We start from the raw sequence: 23,510 nt of genomic DNA, 5'->3' as shown, positions 1-23,510 counted from the left end.
GTTGACCACGGGAAACTGAAACTGTAGAAAGCAAAACCATAGGGGAGGGGAGACTATTGGACTTAATGAAAATATCTAGTGATCCCAGGTGAGACAGGCAGGTCATAGTCTGTCTGGAACAGGAACCTTACCCCTCCCTGACTCTTCACTTGTGGAACCAGGGCCTCTCCAGTTCAGGACACCATCACATGAGTTCTGAGAGCAAAAACTCAAGTGTTGTGCAGTGATAAGTTTTCTGAGTAAAGGCTTTATAAACACTAAAAGTATTCAATGAAAAATTGCAAAAGATGGCTAGATATGTAAAAATGGAAATTACTGACTGGAATTAAGATAAAGTGATAACAAATGATGAGCATAAATGCCCCACATAGATGCAAATTTAATCTGTGGTAAATGATCTAAATGTAAACTGGTGATTTTCAACTAATTTGTAAAATTAAAGTGTTTTTCTCAGCCTGATACAGACACCACTGAGACCAGAACTCTCAGAGATGTCCTAAAGACACGCAGACCGAAGTAACCGGAACTGAGGCAGTCCCTTATTTCCTCCACACAGAAGGCAGTGTCTTCCTGTCCATTGCTCACACCTCAAGCCGTTACTGCCTGGGCTGAGGTGGCTCCATCCTTCCCCAGTGTTCTCACAACCCCTCCTTAGTGTCATCTTTTCTACTTCAATGCTGTCAAGAATCCGCTGTTGAGCTGTAGCAGGACCAGGTGCCCCAAAAATGATGAGCTTAAAGGGCCAATTCTTCCTGTACCTTGGTGACATCACCTGCTGTAGGTGCTTCTCAGAAATGACCACACCTCCTTTTCTGATGTGGCTCTCCTGAACATTCTGTACTCTGCTATGTAAAGACCCGAGGGGGGATGTCAAAAGGGTGAGGGGGGCTTGCAGAAGATAAATAGATGGAACATAGGCAGGAATTCTCTGCTTAGGTTTGGGTGCATTCTGAATGGCGAAGATGCTGACAGATGTGTCGCCATGGGGAGGTAGGTTGCACTGACCCTGTGGGATGTGAGCAGCAGCTCACATCGCAGCCTCCAGCTGACCACCTGTCTGATTTCCCTGAGGGGTGGACACTGGGTCTGTAGTGGGAGTGTCTGAGAGATGGCAGTGGGGAGTAACTGATCTGAAAGGCTGCAATCGGGAAGTCACTCCAGACACAGATGAAGTCAGCCCTGGAAAGCAGGGCCTCCACCTTCTTGGCTGAGAGATTTCTGGATGCCCCCCCCCCCGACCCGCCCTCCCCACCCCGTGTGTAATGGTTGTGAGATTTGACCTTTTTCCTGCTTCATCTGCTGACAGAGGTGGCCCAAAGATCCTGTTTGCCACATGCTCTTCTCTGGACAGGCCCAATGTCAGAGCCCCAGTACAGGGGTAATAACACAGAAATGTTCCCTGTCCTATTTAATTTGGTATCTTGGCATATAATAATTGAGTCATGTCTTTGAAGACTAAGGCTCTGAGATGGATGGGTAAGACTTTGCATAGAATGAGGAATGTGCGTAGATAGACGTATGAGATGCAGGCCACTGCACGTAGCTGTATGGGATACTCATTTCCTTGGACTTATATGCTAATCATAATTGAGTTCTGCAGGTGTTAACAACGTTTTAAGACAAGATTCTTTTTTTTTTTTTTAAAGAATGAGATCTTGCCATTTGCCACAATATTTTTTTTTTTATTTTTTTAAAGATTTTACTTATTTGAGAGAGAGAGAATGAGAGAGAGCACAAGAGGGGGTAAGGTCAGAGGGAGAAGCAGACTCCCCGCCGAGCAGGAAGCCCGATGCGGGACTCGATCCCGGGACTCCAGGATCATGACCTGAGCCGAAGGCAGTCACTTAACCAACCGAGCCACCCAGGCGCCCCAAGACAAGATTCTTTAGTATTTGAAGTCTTTTTTACCTTTATTGGAATTATCTGTGAATATATTACGTTTTTTTTTTTAAATACACATTTTAATGAAACAAACCAGAATCAGGAGACTTGGAGGCTCGTATTCATGTTTGGCAGTCCTTTGGCTTCTCTGGGAGGGCATCCACAAATGACTTTGCTTTTGGATACAATGCTGTGTTTAAAGATGATTTTACTGCAGCTTAACAGAAAAAATAGTGCTATATATAGAAGCACACCCTAGTTGCTCACAAATATTGTAGCATGTGTTCAATAACCAGCCTCCCTAAACTTTCTTAAAACCTGAGGACCTTGCTTTTCGTCTGAGACACAATATCCCTAAAAATCAATACATTCATATTTTTAGTTCACTAGTTTTACCTTGAGAGAGCAGGTGGCCCAGGAGTTTTTATCACGAGAACTGGTACCATTTATGTGAGAGTTGGATTGCTTGACTTTATATAGCATTTTCTTCAAAAGAAGTCTTGTTTTTTTATATTTTAAGTTTACCAGATATTTTTTTCCTTCTGTGTGTCTCATTTGGGGCTGCAGAGAAATTGAGTTGGCCAGGGGTCTGACCCTCAGTGCTGCCTCCTCTGTAATCCTAACTGGGAGGGAAGACATCTGATCAGCAGAGATCTTTCATCTTGTCTGTACAACAATCAAGAAAGGGTTCCCTGTTGCCCACTCCTGTTTTTGTGTTGTTTTGTTTCCCTGGGGAAATGGTAGTGGGAGGAAGACTGTTTGGAGCCCCTGCTGGGTGCTCATGGGCACCAGCCTGCCCATTCTGCTGCATAGGGGAAACCCTGGCCTCCCAGCCATGCCACTGGGATGTCACCATGTGGCCTAAAGGAAAGAAACGTCTCCTATGGAGAGAAATCCTTCAAGAGAGGTAAAGTGCTTTCTTCTCATATCCATCTTTTGAAATAGGATTCGAACTGGAATACTTTTTCTTTCCTTTTCTCCTCTTTCAATAAATAAAATGGGGCCAAACACTGAAAGTGACTGGTCACTTTTACCTCCCTGGTCCTTAGCAACATTTAGAAATAAGGATTCTGGCTTTATTTACTGCAAATTAAAATCCCCTACATTCTATTAGATTCCATCCCTAAGAGGCAGGATTACAGCATCCATTTTTATGGTTTCTTCAGCAATTGTTGGATTTCTGTTGGCATTGAAATGCATTCATGTGGGCATTTTGACATTTGTCTGCAATAAATAGAAAGAATGTAATTAAAGGTCAGCTCCTGAAATGAGTTTTTAGTTTATTTTGATATCTGTGGAAACTTATGGGTTTGGTCGGTGTTCTTTTACTGACTTAAGTTTTAAATGCCCTTTTAATTGTCTAAGTTTCACTGGGGTCTGCAAATTAAGGGAGTATAAATAAATGCCTTGTTCCAAGAGAGTGATCTAACAGTGTCCTCAATGGTCTAATAATAAGTAGTGCAATTAATGGTGTAAAATATTCTCATTTATGAACTGAGGTAGAAATTTCAATTCAGATGGAGAGTACGGGTCTCCCTGACTTGTACTATCAAATTTAGAGGCATAGGAGGCTTCTAACGAGGGATTTGTTTATTTCTGTCACTTTCTGTTCAGTTTCCTAGAAGGATATGCATCATTTCAATGTTGGGTGTAACACCTAACATATTATGGAATGGATATGAATTTAGAATTCAGGGTAGTTTCTTTTTTTAGAGAGTGGCATTTATTTTTGCAAGCTCTTCAGAATTTGGACTAGCTTGCAGTGAAATGATATCACTGTATATCTGAGCATGTAATCCCAGAAATGTTTGTATTATAATAATCGTAGAATTTTACAATAAATTGTACTTAGAACTTTGGTGTACATGTGTTTTTTTTTTTTAAGATTTTATTTATCTGATAGAGAGAGAGTGAGCGTGCGCGCACAAGCAGGGGAATGGGGCAGAGGGAGAGGGAGAAGCAGGCTCTTGGCTGAGCAGGGAGCCTGACGTGGGGCTCGATCCCAGGACCCTGGGATCGTGATCTGAGCCGAAGGCAGACGCTTAACTGACTGACCTACCCAGGCACCCCACATGTGTTTGTTGTTTTTTTTTTTAAAGAAAAGCTAAGAAACTTTATTAACTTTATTGCCCTCTATAAGACACTTCTCCATATTCTGAAATAGTCCTTCCTCTTGCACTTAAAGGCCATATAATTGATGATTTCTCTCTCTTTTTTTTTTTTTTCCAGCACAATTCTATTTAATAGAGGTGGGCAGCAGGATGTACCACTATGATTAATTTAGTCCAGGGACCTGTCAACATTAGGTAGAGAAGAAGCCACCATCATTCTTTCGGGAGTAGCCTCCATTGGTGGCTGCAGTACTATGGATCCCTGGATGCTGTGGACAAACTCCTTCTTAGGGTTGATCCAGTGTCTGATGTTAGCTCGGGAAGTGATGGAAGGTGGCGGAGGAGGGGGTAAAAGTTCTCCAGGGAATTGGGTCTTGATGATTCCATGGGTATCCTGGGTGGTCTCCTGGTGTAAGAGTATCTCACTTTTGTTCTTGAATGTCCCTGTGTGGTGGTTGTACAAGGCTGCTAAGCGGAAATCCAGGTCATCCTTTGGTATCTCAGGATCAAAAAAATAAACATCCCGCCTCATGGAGGGGATTGTGGGAGCTGAGCTGAGCCGACTCCAGGGTTCCTGTTGCTGAGCAAGGTGACCTGGGTTCTTATATGGCAGTTTCTTGGAAGCCCCGAGTTTTCCCAGGAAGGTATCATCGTTATCCAACGTAGGGTGCTGGAAGGGGTCTCAGGTGAAAGGCATGGTAAAATGCGGAGTGAGCCGCTGGTGTCAGGGATGGGAAGCCCCGTGCAGCCGCACACCGATGATTTCTCTTTTATTTGCAATCCTGCCTCTACCAAGTTCGGGATAAATTCCTCATGCTGACATTCAAAGCCCTTGCTATATGACTTTAATAGGATCTTACTTCCTTGGTTATGGGAAGTGAGGAAGTCACCCAACTGGGCAACTGGCTGCTTGCCAAATATTCTACTCCTTGCCCACCCTGTGATCTTGGCTCATTCCTGCGATGATTTCTTTCCCCACTCTTCCCGCACCTTCATTTTTTTCAGAACTCCTTGCATCCATCCTAGGCTACTTCCATGAAGTCGTTCTTGATTCCTTTGATTAAATAAAATAAAATACAACTTTCCTTTTATGGTATGTATCATTACTTCCCCCAGAGAGTAGCTGTGTTAGTCTGCTAGGGCTACTATAACAAAATACCATAGACCGAGTCACTTAAACAACAGAAATTTGTTTTTTTCACAGTTCTGGAGGCTGGAAGTCCACGATTAAGATGTCACCAGGTTTGGTTTCTCGTGAGGCCTCTGTCTTTGACTAGTGACTTCTCTTCATGTCCTCATATGGCCTCATATATCTCCCTGGTATCTCTTCCTCTTCTTAGAAGGTCACCAGCCAGATTGGACAAGGGCCCATCCATATGGCCTCATTTAACTGTAGTAAACTCTTTGAAGGCTGTCTCCAAATACAGTCATATTCTAAGGTACTGGGGGTTAGAATTTAAGTATATTAATTTTTTGTGGGGGAGAGGAGGGAACCAATTCAGTCCAAAACGGTGGCTATTTATACATATGTGCCTTCTTTTTCCTTTCCCTGATTTGATTGTGAGGTATTTGAAGATAGAGCCTTGTATCAGTGGGCTTATCAGGTCTTAGTTTAATGCCTCATACATAATAAATGGTCAGTAAATATCTGTTGAATATAATTTTAATTAAATCAACTGTTCAAAAATTTAGTGTAGTTATTAGGCTCTATGGAAATGATCTATGGCCAAAACATGGTACTTAAGATTTCTTTATGGATTTGGCAAAATGCTGCCAAGTAATTAAAAAAAAAAAAAACATTGCCAGAATAATATGTTACTCTTCTTTTTCCTTCAGACTTAAGTAATGCTCATTTTGCATACATCCTTTCTTTTTTTCTGATTTGATTTATTATTTTATTGCCACATTAGAAATGAAAATAAACTGTGAAAATCTGCAAACCCATGCCCCTTCATGAAGATTATGGAGCAATGGAGACACCCATTGTAGAAGGTGAAAAGTAGCTTATCCTGTAGGGGGTAGAAGAACATCACACACAAAGGTCATCAATGGTGGGATTATGGACAACATCTGCCAGCTGGAGTTTATGCATCAATGGAAAGTTTAAAAATGAACATAAGGGAACATTGGCTACTCCTGACATCTTAGCCAGGGAGTATGGGTGTGAAGCATCAGAAGGTGCCTAAAATCTCTACAAGCACATAGGTTTACAAAAAAACAAGCCCCAAACCTAGACACTCAGGCATTGTTGAAAACTGCTTGTGGGAGGAGATTCCCATCTTAGGAAGTTTGAACACACTCTTTCTCCTGCTGGATAGTTTCCTTTGAGGGAAGAGTATTTTTTTCTTTAGTATTAGTTTTCTTCAGTTTTGACCTGTCAGACTTCTCCACTTCAGACAAATCTGGCTTATCACTCATCTTGACTAAAAGAAAGACTGATGGCTTGAAGACGGGTGAAAGGCCAACGGCTGGACCAACGCCACTCCACACACAGGACGACGTTCTGCATACATCCTTCCTCATTCTTACAAACTCAAGGTGAAAACAGGAGTCAAAATAGAACTTAATATACCTTTTAAATCCACACATGAATCTTAACTGCCCTTGGGCAGTCATTCTCTGTATTCAGTTGGCAAATGTTGAATAATGCTTGGGTGTAACTCACCAATTCATTCAGTTTTCTGGGGTTAGTGACATCAAAGGCCTTATCAGAAAGCCATGCTCCTGGGAATTAGCTATTCCTTGGAAATACTTTAAAAATTATCACTGGTTAGACTAAGAAGCTAGTTATTCCCATTTTGAAAACTTAAGAGATTCAGAGCATTTCTGCCATCCTCCAATGTGCTGATACCTAGAAGCTCTGTCAAATACACATCTTAATGTCAGGGGAAAATCTTTGCTGATGTCCAAGAGGATGTCTTGTTTGGCCCACAGCCGCCTCGGCAACCCCCTCTGTGTCTGTGCTTGGCTTGGAAGGATCTGGTTAAATATCTCAACTTGACTCTCCAGGTTCTGCTCTGCTGTCTGCTGGTCTGATCTTTGGTGTTTAGAGTTGTCCTCATCAGCAGTTGGGAACGTCAGTCCCGGGGAGCAGATTAGAGTGTAACCTCAGCCTTTCTGGCAAACAGCTTTGATCAGAAACCTGCCTAAAAGAAAGGGGCATTCACTGTGCCTGAAGGACTTGTATCCATGTGCACCTCGAGGTACCAGGTTCTTTTCGGGTTTCCTGGCCACCTCCCAGTGCTGTACCTGAATGTTAGGATCTCCTCTTGCCAAAGACTGGATACATGTCTTAACTGACCAGACTGCTGTAAAGAAATACCAGAAACTGGGTAGTTTATAAACAACAAACATTAATTGCTTATAGTTCTGGAGGCTGGGAAGTACAAGACCAAGGTGCTAGCAGAATCCGTGTCTGGTGATGCCCACTTTCTGATTCATAGACAATTATCTTCTCGCTGTTCCCCCACATGGTAGAACAAGAGGATTTTCTGTGGCCTCTCTTATAAGGGCCCTGATCTCACTCATTAGGGCTCTGCTCTCGACTTAATAACCTCCTAATACTATCATCTTGGGGATTAGGATTCAATATTTGAATTCTGCAGAGACACAAACATTCAGATCATAGCGTCTGGGAACTGCCAAACAGAATCTGCTGTGGAGTCCAGTGTTCATTACCGGTTTTCCCATCCTTCATATAACCATAAAGCTTAGGAGAAATTTCTTTTAGAATTTGGTGGCTTTATGCCTTTGCTTCAAGGAAGCTTACTACCAAATTTTAAACTTTGCCATAGTTATTCAAGTTAACTCATGCAGTTATAATGTTTGCATTTTGATTTTGCTCTCATGATGATTTTAAAAAATATTTTTAGATAATTATACATTTAGTAAGAAGTTGTAAAAATAATACAAAGAGGTCCTATATACCATTATGGTAGGTGTCTACTTTTTTTTTTAAATATCTGTTTTATATTAGCAGAGTTTTAGATTTTCATATTAATTTTTCAATTTGTTTTTCTAAACTTAATGCTATGTTCTTTATTGTGATTTCCTATAACTTATTTAGAGAAAGACTGAAAATAAATCAAAGCTAGTAAATAAGGAAAAATAACAGGATTCTGTCACCTTTGAGTTAACCTAAACATGTTTCAGATCAGCATCCAAGGTGATAGGGACTAAGAGTTTTTCTTCTTGGATATAAAATCAGAATAATGTCCCCCATATGATCTCTGACATGTTTCTGATAATGGCAAGTATTTTCCCATTTTTTAATGCTCCCAGAAGATTATTAAGCTCACTTCTAAGGGATAATTTAAATAATGCTTTAATCCCTTTCTTGATTCCTAATGGTTAGTCTTGCACCTACCACCTCCAACATTACTGATCTCACCCTTGTTTAGTAAATAAGCCCATTTACTGCTGATTATTGGTATCACACCTTGGGTTAATTATCTACTACCTTATTTAGATCTAAACTTACCTTTTACTCTGTTCTCCCCAGCGTATTATAAGCATTTTGAAACTTCTGCCTTCTAGTTTTTATATTCTTTATACATTCCTTAGCAGAAATCTAAAACACAGGAGGTCATTTGGATATTTTTCTCCTAAGCAGTGGTATTTTACACTTGTCCATTCTAAATTACGCTGTCCAGTATAGGGGGAAAAAGCAGATTTCTTCTGATGACTGATTCTCAGAGTTTGGTAAAAAGTCAAGGTTAATATTGAGTTTGGGTGCTTCCCTTGCAATCAGTGAGCCACATTTCACAAGCCACAGCCTGCAATTATGTGCAAAAAAAGCTGTAAAGGTTCTGAGTTGGGAATTTTTCCCCCACTTCTTCTTAGAGTGCCCTACTCTAATGATTAGTTCGCAAATGGAGAGAGCATGGCTTGGTTAATGAGGCATTCTGTTTCAGTGGTGTACTTAAAAGTAATTCAGTAATAATTGCTGCATGGTATGATTCATATTCCAGAGCACACAGTAGCAATAACACATCTGTTGTGGAAGTATCATTATAAGATGGAGAGAGCATTAACCTACCTAACCCCTGTTCTCTAATGACTGCAATTCTAGGAAAAATTCAGATTGAATTTTCCTGGAGAGCCTGCCCTGCAACACTGGCCTCAGTAGGGAGGGGAGAATAGAGCATGGGGTGCAGTAGGCTGAGCAAGAAAGCTCAGGCTGGTCAGGTGGTCCTTGGAGAGTGGGCACTGTGGCCCAGAGGGATAGGTAAGATGGGTCCTGGGTCTCCGAAAAAGGGAAAGATTGTTGGGGACTTTTCTTAGGGCCAGAACAGTCATGGGTTTATCATTTTTTACGTCCTATATAGGTCATCTTTTACCAGTCTATCCTGCCCTAAGACTCAACCTTTGGTTTTAAGGGCCATGACCAAATATTCTGTAGGTCTGATTCCCCTGGGTAAGTAGGCTTCCTGCTGAGGCCAGGGGGTGGTCCTTTGGGCTTTTCCACATGGCTCCCATGAGCCTGGGGCTGTGAATTTGTGGGTGTGACTTCTCTAGCCTCAAGTTCCCATTCATCTTTCAGTACCTCTGCACCTACAGTCTTGTTAGAAAAATTATGCTTTGTTTTTCCCATGTGTTCTCCAAGTTTGGGGATTTTGATCTAACAATTTAAAAAACTAATCATGTGTTCTTTTCCTAAAACACTGTTTGGGGAAAAATGGGTATAATTTATAAGTTTTATAAATGGAAGTGTTCATTTAAGTTGAGTTGAATTTGTAGATACTTGAAATGAATTCTTTGTTATAACAAGTAAAGGCAGACATGTATACAAGTCAGCATTACCAGAGGCAGAGGTCAAGGCATCTATGAGTTGGCTTCCTTTCAGTAAGAAAACTCAAAAAAAAAAAAAAGAAAGAAAATATATTTTATTAAAAGTTTTTATTAGATTAACCAGAATTCTTAGAGGCCAGTTCACTGTGTAAACATTAATTTCCAATACTCAAAGTGTTTGGAATGTTTAAAGACACTTTTCTAAGTGTTTGACGGACATTAACTCCATTGTTCCTCAGAACATTTCATAAGGTAGGTCCCTTTCCAAAGGCCGTACAACTGCAGAATGGCAGGGCTGTGATTTGAACCCTGGCAGTTTGCTCTGGAGTCTTTTCTCTCTCTTTTTTTAAAAGATTTTATTTATTCATTTAACAGAGAGAGAGAGACACAGCGAGAGAGGGAACACAAGCAGGGGGAGTGGGTGAGGGAGAAGCAGGCTTCCTGCCAAGCAGGGAGCCCGATGCGGGACTCGATCCCAGGACCCTGGGATCATGACCTGAGCTGAAGGCAGACACTTAACGACTGAGCCACCCAGGCGCCCCTGGTGTCTTTTCTCTTAACCACTATGCTATGCTTGTTTTCAGAAATCACAGTGTTTCTAGTTTTCTTTTTCTTCCTTACCCACATAACAGTTTCTCATTTGCTTAGTCACTAGTCTCATATTTAGTGAGACCTGCTATCAATTAGGTGTTGTGGTCAAGGATATTTCCTGTCCTCAAAAACCTCAGCCTGGCAGTGGAAGATAGATACATAAACCACGGAATAAGGAGTTTGGGAGTAGAAGGGACAGATCCACTCTGTGTGTGTGTGGGGGGGGTGTGGGTGTGGATGTGGGTGTGTGTGAATCTCAGGAAAGGCCTCAGAACATCAGCGTTTAAAGGAAGGGTGGTGCCTGAGTGGCTCAGTCGTTAAGCATCTGCCTTCGGCTCAGGTCATGGTCCCAGGGTCCTGGGATCCAGCCCCGCATCGGGCTCCCTGCTCGGCGGGAAGCCTGCTTCTCCCTCTCCCCCCCCCCCTGCTTGTGTTCCCTCTCTCGCTGTGTCTCTCTCTGTCAAATTAATAAAAAATTAAAAAAAAAATGAAGGGTGAAGGATAAGGAGGGTAGAAGGGTAGGGAATGAACTACAGATCTATTTGAGGGCAAAAGGAAAAATGATTGTAGTTGCCAGTGTGGGAAAGCCAAAAAAGTTATGGTTGGATAGTGAGGTATTTGAGTTAAAAAAATACCAAGGGAGAGGGATTCTGAGGGATTTCATTGTGTGGAAAATCATAACAACAATAAATATCAAATTCAACTGAGAGAATTGCTTTGGGAAGTTGGCACTGGGTCATGACTTTTCTAGGGCTGATTGGTAGCCTTTGTAATAAGCTGTTTTATTGGTGCCATTTGTCTTTTGACATAAAAGTACTTGATGCTAAGCAACCGTGTGTAAAAATCAAGCCTCTCTCCTTTATAGCAGATATTTCACCCCTCTGGGGACCAGAGCTGTGGCGTAGGCAGGGTCACCATCATCTTGATTCAGAAGACATTTTGAGGGTGATATTATGGATGAATTTCTTAACTAGTATGTGAAATATATAGTAAACCTTCAACTGGGAGAGTGGAGTTGAATTTATTCTGAAGGACTGTCTGCCTGTGATAAAATTGCTTGTTAATTCTGAGTAGATGACATTTTTTGGTGGGTTGTTGACTATAATTCTCATCTTTAGAAGTGGTGCCAAAACTGGAAATCTCACTGTGTGTGTCACCCCGCCCTGTCCTTTTGTAACACACCCAAACTTGGTTCCCAGGAGACTCTTACAATAGATGAATGGCTGTTCCATAGAAACCTGTTAGTATTGCTTTGTTCACTTGGTTATTTAAGTCTGAATTCAAACATCAGAGTTCGGTATATAAACCATTCTTTAAGGGTGGAATTTATTTTAAATGCTTCCCTTAGCCCTGATCACATGTGGAAGAGAGAGAGAGAGAGAGGAAGAGAGGAGGGAGGAAGAAATCACTAGCTTTCAGTAATCACAATTGCTGACCTCCTCTTTGCCTTGGGTAAACATTTGAATGTCTACTATGTGCTGGGCCTGGGGGATATGGGAGTGAAGGTGGTGGGGTTCTTGAATTCACTGAGCTCTGATTGTAATGGGGAGAGAGAGATGTGAACAAGTAATTCCATTGCACTTTTATATATGCAATCCTGGATGTAGAGTGGGAGTCCAGAGGAGGGAATAGCTATCTCTTTTTTTGTGGCAAGGCTTTCCCAGTGGATGGGGGCAAAGATGGGGCCCTTGGTCTGAATCCTAAGAAAGAAGCAGTTCTTCAGGCGGCTTGGTGGGGGAAGATGGAGGTGTTCTGCGGCTTATGTAAAATATTGGAGCATTCATGCCCACTTGCCTCTGTTGGATGACAAATTGACTTTGAATAGCTGCTGTGTATCTTCTTCTCAAAAGGAATGGATAGGGGTGTTTGGGTGGCTCAGTTAGTTGAGAGTCTGACTCTTGGTTTTAGCTCAGGTCATGATCTCAGGGTCCTGAGATTGAGCCCCATCTGGGCTCCCGGCTCAGCAGGGAGTCTGCTTGTCTCTCTCCCTCCACCTCTGCTCCTCCCCCAGTTCATGCTCTCTCTCTCAAATAAATAAACCTTAAACAAACAAGCAAACCCCAAAGGGAATGGATAGCCTGGTATACTGTGTTAACCCAGGATCCAGATGCATTGCAATCCTACATTGAATCTTACAGGAGTGCCCAAGATCTTAAAGGAGCTTGCTGTAGATAGAGCAAAGAGCACTCTCTAGTTAGATAACTCACTTATCTTTGGGTAGAATTATGTGTAATTTTTTCCTTGGAGATATGTAATTTAACAATTGCTTTACATAGTTACTAATACCTGAATTGTAACTATACCAAAACATTTGAAATGCTTCATGCATAATGTTCCTTATTCACAGTGGGAAAGAGGTATGATATTTGGCATATGTAGGCTTGAAACACAGCTCATTTTCAGTGCCAGAATTTATTTTTGTTAAACTATTTTGTGGAGTCTAAGAAGAAAGATACAGTTGTAAAATTATAATAGCCTAGAATTAAAAGGATAAAATACTATTTGTGAGTCCTTGTTTTGCAAATATTTATCGGTGTTTAATTTGTGCAATAATTCCACGAAAATAAAACCTGTTCATTATTTTTTCATTGATTCTTAATTTTATATCTTACCTATAATCATGTCAGTAGTAATGTATTAATCGGCTTCAGTAGCACCAGCTATATTTCTAAGTATGAGTGAAGGGGTAGTTCTGTCTTCTGCTGTGTGTCTGTCTCGCCAGTTGTCAGCTCAGCTCTATCTATGACTTTCCTTTGACCCACATGTTATGGGGTTTCTGGGACAACTTCATACTTGGTTGATTTGAAAGGCAAGTTTTTCTGATTGATGTAAGGTCTATGAACCTAAAAGAAAGTAGTGTTTGTTCATGAATTCAGTCAATCCATCTATCAGTTTTAATGAATGCCCACCATGAGCTAGGATAGTTGCTTAGTGGTGAACAGAACTATCCCCTTTCTTGACCTCATGGAACTTACAGTGAAGTGTTGCAGGCAGGCATTGAATGAGTCAACAAACAAGTCAGTACATAGTTATCGATTGTGTTTAGGAATACAATAAACTATTTTCTTCCTGCTAAAGAGAATAAGGGGCTACTGTTGAAGAGAGGCATGTGTGTGGTGGGTCCTACTATAGATCTGGTTATCAGGGCTAGTGTCTGCTATTTCTGTGGACTGTTATTTATTTGCCCTTCTAGGCTGTAAATGGTGATAGTAAGTTTTAAAGAAATTTTAATATGCACTTTTTTTTTTTTTAGGTGTTGTGAAGTGTCTCTTGGTCTATTTAAAGTTCAATCTGTGTTAATTTGGATCTAGTATTTATCTTCTTTCAAATCATGTGATATATGCATACATATGTATATATTAAACTATTCACCACTAAAGGAAATTATGTAGGATTATATATATAATTATAATATATATGTAATTTATAGAATAGAAACGTCCAATTTCCTTTAACAGTTGAATATTTTCAGAGAATTTGAGCAGAGGGATGTAGGTTATCCTGTTTTTTAGTGCTTACGCCTTTTAATTTTGGCATTTCCTCACATTCAAGTCATTTCTAGTAATTGTGCAGTATGGAAACATTTGAGATGCAGGGTGGAAGAAGAGAAAATATTTCCTGAGAGAGCATACTATTTGTATGGAGTATTTAAAGCCCTGTTACATAACAAAATTTCAGTGCTGAAGGCCACAGTGGAATCCCTTGAACTTCACTGAGGCATTTCTGCTTTGCTGTGGGCAGCCTTCTGGTGTCCTAAACTCTGTGTTCGGACCGGGGCTTACTCTGGCTGGCATTCTAACATTCTCTGCTGTGTCCTGCATCTCAGCCCGATGCAGGAAGTTGTGAATAAGCTGTTCTCAGCTTAGGTGGTACCAACTGGCCTTGAATTAATAGGCCCAGAACTTTTGAAAAAGTTCTGTCTGTGCTTACGCTTGTGTGATGACTACAAACAGAACTGCAAAGGTGTGTGTGACTAAGCTTTTCGCTATAAAAATAATGTTCAAAACATATGTGTAGTCTACAGAAGGCTCGCAGAGCAACCTGAATCCTCATCCCTTTACCTAGAGCTTTTCAAACCTTCTAGTATGTTTAGACCTTTCCCAGTTTGTAGAACCAATCCTTTTCCCAGCCAAGGAAGTTTAAGAATCCTTAATTTGATGGTTTGATGACTTAATACCAGAAGTCTTCTACTACTTGTTCTTTTGTGATTGGTTACTCAGGTTCTATTCATTCAGCTTCTTCTCTTTTCCTTTGGACAAGAATTTGCTCCAGTTGTGGTCACCAGGTCCTGGGTTCCATTCTCATGCCCTGCCTTGGTGCGCTCCATCTGATTGGCATTTCATTTATTCTGTATTGGTGCCCTGTTTTCTATAGACAGACACTCACCCCCCGACCCCAAGACTGAATCCTGCCCTTGAGACCCTGCTACTCTGCCTCCCTTACACAGACTACTTGCATATATGTTGTGACACCAGTTGACTTTCTCTTCTTGCATTCCCCAGTGCTGTGCCCTGTGATCCATTGTTGGGATGCCCAGTTGCTCATCTCTGTGCTGTCTTGGCTTATGTCTTTCTGGATCATCTCACTGGGAACTTTACTAATCAGCTACATCTTAGTCTTTGGGTTTGGCCAACACCAAATCTCACTCACTCTGGAGTACCTCATTGACATTTAATATTGTCTTGGCTACTAAGTAGAATTCAAAAGCATTAGAATTCCTTGTGTCTGAATAAACATTTATTGAGCACCAAATGTATAAAGGCAATGCTTTGTGTTGTGACAAAGAGGCAAGTGAGACCTGATACCAATTCCTAGAGCCACGTAATTAGTTGAGAGAACAAAATTAGTACATGATACATGATGCGATAAAGAATGCCCCCCTCCCCCAGTTACACACACACAGACATAATTTTATCTAATTGTAGAACTTGCTCAGAGAGACCTAATTATACCCATGCTTTTTCACTTCTGGTTACACCTAAATTCGTGAAACTTGATTATTCAGTCTTCTTCAGGGAATTTGGTGAAATATTTTTGTTTCATGGTTTGTTTCTTAAAATTTCTTACATTTATTTTGGCCCTCTCTACTTCAGTGAACTTTATAAAAGTATTTCAAGTTATTATGCATGTTTTAGAAAGAATGAAGCTCTTTGTTGGTGGCGTTATCACCGGAGCAATTAGGAGAAAAAAGACTTCTGTGAAATATTTGCTGAATTCTTTATTCATAGGATTCATGGAGCCAAATAATTTCAAGAAATGTCTTGGGTCACTTAATAATATATTCTGTCTCTTAAGAGATTAAAATGTTGGGTTTTGGGACACCTGGGTGGTTCAGTTGGTTAAGCATCTGACTTGATTTTGACTCGGGTCATGATCTCAGGGTTGGGAGTCAATCCACTGGGTGTGGAGCCTGCCTAAGATTCTCTCTCTCCCTCTCCCCAAGTCCCTCCCCGCCTCCCTCTTAAAATAAGTAAATGAATGAATTAATGAATGAATGTTGGGGTTTGACTCCCTTTTGTCTCCTATTCACTGTTTCTCCTTTGATTTTAAAGTGAATCTAAACTAAATATTTCTTAAAGCAGTTGAAATCCCTTACCTTCCCCCATTGCTTTCCTTGTAAACCTTTTATATTCCTTTAGGAACTGCAAAGTCTTTGTCCATTTCTAGTAATTCAGTATTATTTTCTTATTATATTGCCTTCTTTGACTCCATCTTGTCCTTGTTCTGTATAAAATAAGCCTAACTTTTGCCATATACAAGTGGAAGGCTGATCAATAGTAAATAGAGGGATTTTTTTATTTTTAGGACTGCAAATTATTCTTTTGCTGTGAAAAGTTCACAATACAGTTCCTGTTAAGATCACTGAAATACACTGTTAAGAGTTGGTTCTTTTTCAGTTTTAGAACTTTCTTTGTTGTTGATTCTACCATTTTCTATCATATACATTTTTTATTTTAATTTTAATTCAATTAACACATAATGTGCTATTCATTTCAGAGTATCATATACATTTTAAATCCCTATATATGTTTTATTTTAATAGATAATTGTCATGTTTCTGTCTTTCAAGTTAGCTACAACGAAGCTGGTGTAATTTGCCAAGTGTCCTTTTCTAAGTTGTAGTACTGATAAAGATTAGAGAATCTCCAGGTGTAAACTCGAAATCTTTGGAAGATGTTTTGACTTAAAATTATCTGCATTTGATAAGGCTTTCAGGTGAGGAGGAATGGGCTTTGCTGAAATGCAGTTTTATTTCTCATATCTCCCTTCATCTATATAGCTTGTCCCTCTGTCACAAAAGAAAATTCCCTGTGGCTCATTCCTGAGCTTTGACCTGATAATATTGCATTTTTTTTCTCCTTGTGATGACCATTAATTTAACCTACAACAGACCAGTGTTACTGAAGTAAGGAGCATATTATTTTAGTGGAAGTAAATGAATTACAATTTTTTAAAATAGAAAGATGGCATGAATATGCTTTTGAAAGAAACTGTTGATGTATATTTTTATATAAATATTTTCTAGTCAGTTGCCGGTACTTCAGTATGTTTTTCTACTTACTTCATGTAAATGAAATAGTCTTATAATATCTAGGCTCAGTATGTTTTTCTGAGATAGAAACTAAATTTACAATTTTTAAATTTCAGCAGTAACCAGGGCGCCTGGGTGGTTCATTCGGTTAAGCATCTGCCTTCTGCCTTCGGCTCAGGTCATGATCTCAGGATCCTGGGATGGAGCCCAGGTAGGGCTTCCTGCTCAGCAGGGAGTCTGCTTCTCTTGCTCCCCTCTCTTCTTCCCCCTGCCCCTCCCCTGCACATATTCCTCTCTCTAATAAATAAAAATAAAATCTTTAAAAAAATTTTTTAACAATAACCATTTTAGACAGCTTTGTGTTTTTTCTTTGATTTTTCCCTTATATTTCTGGAAGCTGTTAATTTTTTTTTGTGAAGGCAAGCTTTGTAAAGCTAATTTCATACGAGGTGGCCATCGGATGTTCTGTTCTTTAAAAATTAGGATCAAAATCACTGGGTTTTTTTGCACTAGTCTTTGAGGTGAAGTATTACAGTAATAAGAGTTTCCTTACAGAATGGTAGGTTTGCTTATACCATGTTTCTCATTTAAAAGAAACAACATCTTTGCAGACTATCAGCTCTACTGCAGTGATGTTTAAAACAGGTTAAACTTGCTTCTTAGAATTGCTTCTTAGACTTGCTTCTTAGAATTATTGGTGCACAGGAATCAGCCAGGAGGGCAGTCACCACCAGAGTCCAGAGTGGTAATATTAATATGTTTTTCTCCTCTTTTGAAATGTATGATGACCTTTAATTTAACCAGCAATATTAAGTAGTAGGTTATTTCTGTGAAGATTAATGACGGTTGTAGACCAGCTTAAGTGATACTTTTAACAAGTTAGTTGCCCTGAGAGAATTCATTATGGTGTTAGTAAGAACAGTGGTTTGTGGGGAGTAGGAGGTGGAGGGGGCATTGGGAGAAAGCACAGATGCTAAGAAGCACTTAATGTTTATTAAGATCTGTGACCAGTAAGCAACTCCTGGATAATATTGTACCCACTTACGTCCTTTGAAGCAACAGTGTAACTATCTGCCTATTTAAGAATGCAGCAGCATACTTTCACCACATTCGGGTTACTTTCTTTTCTGTCTTCCCATTGTAATTATCTCCACAAGTGCCCAAATCTTCCATAATAATGCCTATATGGGAAAGATAGGAACGGTAAATCCTTTGTCATTAACCTGGAGTTTTGATTCCTCAGGACACCTTGAGTTTCTAGGCTGGTAGGGATTTCAGCATTCTGTTCCACCTTCTCCCAAATGCCTACTGAGAGCATAGCACCTCTCTGACATCCTGAAGTTTGCGGGGGGGGTGGGGGTGCGTGTAATTTATTGGTACCCAGAGCCCGCTGTCTGTGCATTTTATTCCAAAGGAGGCCAGTGCAATTTCAAAACTGAAATAGTGATTATGGCTTTCTGATCCACTGTTGCCTCTCGGACATGTTAAAAAAGAAAGGCAGGGAAGTTTAATGCAAATCGTGGTCTCTTTGAGGCAAGGTCATCTTGAGCTGTTTCACAGTGCAATATCCTTTGGAGAAACTGTTTTTTCACTTAGAGTGCTTTCAGATGTTGTTTTGAAGAGATTTGAAGATGCTTGGGGCCCAAAGTCCTTAGGCAGGTCCAAGGACAAGCGGGAGTGCGGATTCTCCCCGTTGAGGTAGACAGAGGCCGTCACTTCTTTGGCTAGAGTTCTCTGAACTTTGAGATCAAAAGTGCACACATGTCAGATCTTCAGAGAGCCGTTTTATAGGCACATAATTGGATTTCAGCATCTTTATCTGTTGGAAAGTGTAAAATACCTCAGAGGGTTGTTGCGGGGATGAAGAAATAAAACGTGCACCCCCTAAAGTAATGCTTCATACATGGTAGACAATAAATGTTCATTTATTTCCTCACAAATGACAGACCAGTGTGGCATGTATACTCCTTTGGTGGATGAAGGTGAGGCACAGGGTGAATATTTATAGTGTGTTAGGCAAGAAATAGTTCATGCAGTCCCTAGCATCTTCATTTATCACTGTTCCTGCATAACCGGCCTTGGTGAGGGTGTGGTGTTAGCGGAGCTGAGAGTGGGCCTTGATTCATGACACAGGAAAACCTTTAATAGTTTGCTTGTCGAGTGCTCACCTGAATGTTTGGTGGTTTTGTGAATCAGTGAGAACATCACACCTAGGACAGAATGCAGTGTGGCTTGCTGATGTGGTCAAAAGGGGAGACAGACTTATTCGATTGCTCCATGATACTCCAGAAGAGAGAACAAGTTTATAAAATGGACTACACAAGTTTGTTGCTTTTCAGTTCTTGATGTCTTCAGAAGGCACAGGGAAGATTCTGGGTGTCATGTATGGACTATACCATTCATTTCAAACCTCAGTAGCACGTGCGTTGTTAACTGGAGGGGCTTAAATGGGTACAGTCTTCTTCTCCAGGTAAAGAAAGACCTGAGAAATACCCTTGTGAATCTCTTCTGCTTTCTTTAGGCCTGGAGGGTTGGCGGGGGTGGAGATTGTCTTATTGATCATCTGTAGCACAGGTGTTCTTAAATTCAACAAATCTAATCTGTGACTCTGGAAAGGAGGAAAAGTGATGGGTCTGTAGTCCAAAGATCAGCCTTCTAGAGTAGCCCTGTCCAATATGTCAGTCGCACATATTATTTTAAATTTTCCAGTAGGCACACTAAAAAGTTACAAAAGTAATAAAAGGAAAAAGGTGAAATTAATTCTGGTAATATTTTATTTAACTCAATATTTCCTCAAAATATATCCTTTGAATATGTAACAGCATAAAAATTGAGATGTTATATATTCTTTGTTTTAGAAGAAAATTCAGAATCCAATGTGTCTTTTACATTGACAACATATATAACAAGCACTATTGAGTACTTACCAAGTGTCACTGTAAGCTCTTTATTATTATTTTATTTAAATTCAAGTTAACATATAGTGTAGTATTGGTTTCAGGAGTAGAATTTAGTGATTCATCACTTCCATATAACACCCAGTGCTCATCCCAACAAGTGCCCTCCTTAATCCCCATCACGCATCTAGCCCATTCCCCCATCCACCTCCCCTCTAGCAGCCCTTCTCTGTAGTTAAGAGCCTCTTATGTTAAGCTCTTTAAATGGATTACTTTTTTTAATCCTTTCAATTACCCTAAGTGGTAGATACTAGTATTATTCCCATTTTATAGATGAGGAAACTGGGACAGAGAGGTTAAAGAATCTTCCTAAGATCACAGAGCAACTCATTGGCAGAGCTAGGGCAGTCTCAGGCCATCCAGCTCTAGAATGGGTGATGTTAACCATTAGGGTATCCTGCCTGTATTAACATCATCCCTCGAGGTAGGAAAATGAATGGGTGGAAATTTGCCATTGAAAAGAGGGATCCGCACTGGAAACTGACATCATCTCAATTGGCATCTTGGAACCCAAAAGACGAAATAGCTTGTCACAGTCCTGGTGACAAAATGTAGAACTGAGAATCCTGAGGGTTTCCTCTTTATTTTTCTGACTTTTCTTCCTTCTTGCAAAGGGTTTAGCACGCATTGTTAACTCACTGAAATTGTGTCCTTTCCTGATTTTTTTTTTTCCCCCTCCAGGGGTGGTGGGGGTGGGGGTGGAGTATTCCAATCGTCCCGAGTGCTTTTGCTTTTCTTTTCCTGGTGCTATTGACCATGTAAACTGTGACAAAACCCCATTCTAATCTTTGAATACTATTTAATTCCCCTGCATGTGCTTCACAGTTAACAATTAATGAGCTTGGGCAGGATGGCCTGGGCTCAGCATAAACCGTGTCAAGATCAGTTAGATGTGACTTTGGAGCTGGGTTTTATTGACATTTTACATGCCAAAGTTGATTTGGGAAATTGCATCTGTTACCACATCCTTATTTCTGATTGTAATGGGGAAGCTGACATTTGCCAGATTTTTAGCAACCACTGTTTTAACAAGAGGCACCTCTGTCTTTGAATCTGCTTTGTCCCCACAGCCTTGAGTTTTTGCCTGGTGAGGAGAAGTAGCGATTCAACAACTATTGAATGAATGAATTTTGGTGCTTTAAGTTCTGTTTTTTTTTAGTTTTATTGACTCTCATGTTGTAGAGAACACAACTTCTCTCAAACTTATTTAACACAAAACTACAATTTTCAAAATAAAGAAAAAGGAAAGAAAGAGATAGGCAAGAGAAACATTAACTGAAGCATTACTAATTGTCCCCATATCTAAAAGGGCATTAGCTATGGTGTGTTAGTTTTTCTTGAGTTCACTTTCCGCCCAAATTTATTATAGAAACTTGAACATCTATGTATACAAAGGTAGTATAAAATACCTGCATGTATTTTCTGAACTTGAGGAATTATATACATTTTGTCAATCTTAATTATCCTTTTTCCCCCCTCTTTCTGAAGAATTGTAAGTTAAATCCTAGATAGGATGTTATTTTGCCTCAAAATTCTTCAGTATGCATTTCCAACTGAGAAGGACTAGTTTTAAAAAGTAATTATCATTTAATCATTACACCTAATATAATGGAGACAGTATTTTCAAAAGTTAATATTAACAGCCAGTCCGTATTTCTGGTAATCTCAAGGATTTGCTTCTGCTCCAGTTTAGGATCTAAACAGAGTTCACATTTTGCAGTGATTATTGGGTCTCTTAAGTTTTTTATTTATTATTGTCCTTCCCTCCCCTGCTGCTGTTTTTTATCCCCCCTCATGCCATTGACTTGTTGACATGATGAGCTCATTTGTATGCTCAGATGTGCCATATTGCTGTTGGTTTTCGCATGGTGGGCACTATCCTTTCACTTGCTCCTCTAGAACCTGTAAATTGGATCTTCCATCCAGAGATGTGATGAGATTCAGGCTTGTTTGTTTCTTTACTCCTTTGGCAAAAATAACTCATTGGTGGCACCGTTGACTTTTATCTTCCTTCGACAAGGACCTGATGTCTGGTTGCTGCTCTTTCAGCGGATCTACTCAAGGTACGTAGGTCAGGAGGTTCCCTGCTGCACTGTTGTTAGGCTCAGTCACTGACCAATGGAATCAAGTCAGATGTGATACAAGTACCCTTGGGCTAACCCTCTTGTATCTCTGCAGTCACCATCAGAAAAGCTTCCCTTGTTTTGCTGCCCCTTCAGATTGGGCCCCAGAAGAAATAATCTGTGGAACAGACCTAAATCTACTCCACAGTGAGGACCCAAGCCCAGACCAGACAGGCAACATTCCCCAGAACACTCTCAGCCACTTTGATCCCTGTGTCTTTTTTGCACACCCCATCAGTCTTTGATCAGGTATGGAATTTTAATCTCTAAGCTTGTTTATTGATTTCTGAAGGGTGTTTGAAATTGCTCTGTGAGCATCCTGATGGCTTGATTACATGTAAGCATTTGGGGGTTAAGAGGGAGCCATGAAGTATTTCTTTAAATGTTACCATATTAGATCTCTTCCATTTGGGGAGAAAAGATTGGAAGATAGCTTTGTGGTAATATCTCCATGGTCATTTCTGAATGGAAATTTCAAAATGGAGATATGAGAAGTATTTTTTTCATGGTATAGGATATGAGTAAGAGCACTGGTTTGGAGTAAGGCAGCCTGGCTTTAGATCGCCGCCTGACCACTTCCTAGTTTGACAGCTTTATCAAGTTACTCATGCCCTTTACAGTTTAGCTTTTTCATTTTCCAAAGTGCAGATGGTAATAATACATACTTCTTAGGTTATCACTTGAAGTGATAGTGGTGAAATGCCCTGCGCAAAGCCTGCCACACATGGGAAATGTTGAGTAAGTGATAGAATAAAATGGTAGCAAATCATGTCCCTGGAATTTGGCACTCAATCTGAATCTGTTACTTCACTCTGTGCAGATAGAAAGGGGGGGTTCTCTAAGAAAGCGAGAGTTTTCTTTCATTTTCATTATTCAGGTCTTAAAATTTCCTCCACTGGTTTATTTGTGGGATGTGAAGAAAACATTTTCTCAGCGCACAGCATCATGTGACTGTTTCTTATTGCTCGTCAGCAGTGTGAAACCTGATGAATGTGTATTAACTCAGGGTCTTGTACTACTGTTCAGCTAAGCTAAGCAGACTTTATTTAAAGAAAGTGCTTGTTCTCTTTTTCTGGACATTCAACTCCTAAGAGCCGTGCATCACACTGTTAAGTAGTGGCTTTGGGATGTTTTCCATTTAAATGAATTTTCCAGCCAGTTGAAAGTTAACCTCTTCAAATGCTAAACTTTAAAATATTTTCAGAGCTTCCGATACAAATTTTACTAAAAGTGTAAGTGCCTTAAGCAGAGACAATTTAAACGTCTCTAACTTTTGCTTTATGACTGCATCAGTCAGCTATTGCTATATAACAAACAATCCCATAATTCGATGGCTTAAAATAAATTTCATTCTTCAGGATGCTGATAGGCTGGGAGTGAGTGTCCTAGGCAATGTTGCCTGCCTGTCTGGTCTGGGCTTGGGTCCTCAGTGTGGAGTAGATTTAGGTCTGTTCCACAGATTATTTCTTCTGGGGCCCAGTCTGAAGGGGCAGCAAACCAAGGGAAGCTTTTCTGATGTTGATTG

The 23,510-nt window shown here is 40.2% G+C and overlaps 1 protein-coding gene and 2 pseudogenes across 1 annotated transcript in view; 1 reads left to right on the top strand and 2 right to left on the bottom strand.

Annotated features, from left to right (window-relative positions):
* Positions 1 to 23,510, top strand: part of DOCK4 (dedicator of cytokinesis 4) — a 422,501-nt gene that overhangs the window by 86,125 nt on the left and 312,866 nt on the right. The gene's annotated exons all lie outside the window — the stretch shown is intronic.
* On the bottom strand, positions 4,079 to 4,689 carry LOC141373807 (cilia- and flagella-associated protein 276-like; annotated as a pseudogene).
* Positions 5,859 to 6,530, bottom strand: LOC112825088 (thymosin beta-15A pseudogene; annotated as a pseudogene).

Source organism: Callorhinus ursinus, unplaced genomic scaffold, assembly GCF_003265705.2.
Source record: "Callorhinus ursinus isolate GAN/ISIS: 27379988/994484 unplaced genomic scaffold, GSC_fseal_2.0 scaffold12, whole genome shotgun sequence".
NCBI lineage: Eukaryota > Metazoa > Chordata > Mammalia > Carnivora > Otariidae > Callorhinus > Callorhinus ursinus.
The sequence above is the reverse complement of the archived record's forward strand: the minus strand, read 5'-3'. Positions and strand labels throughout refer to the sequence as shown.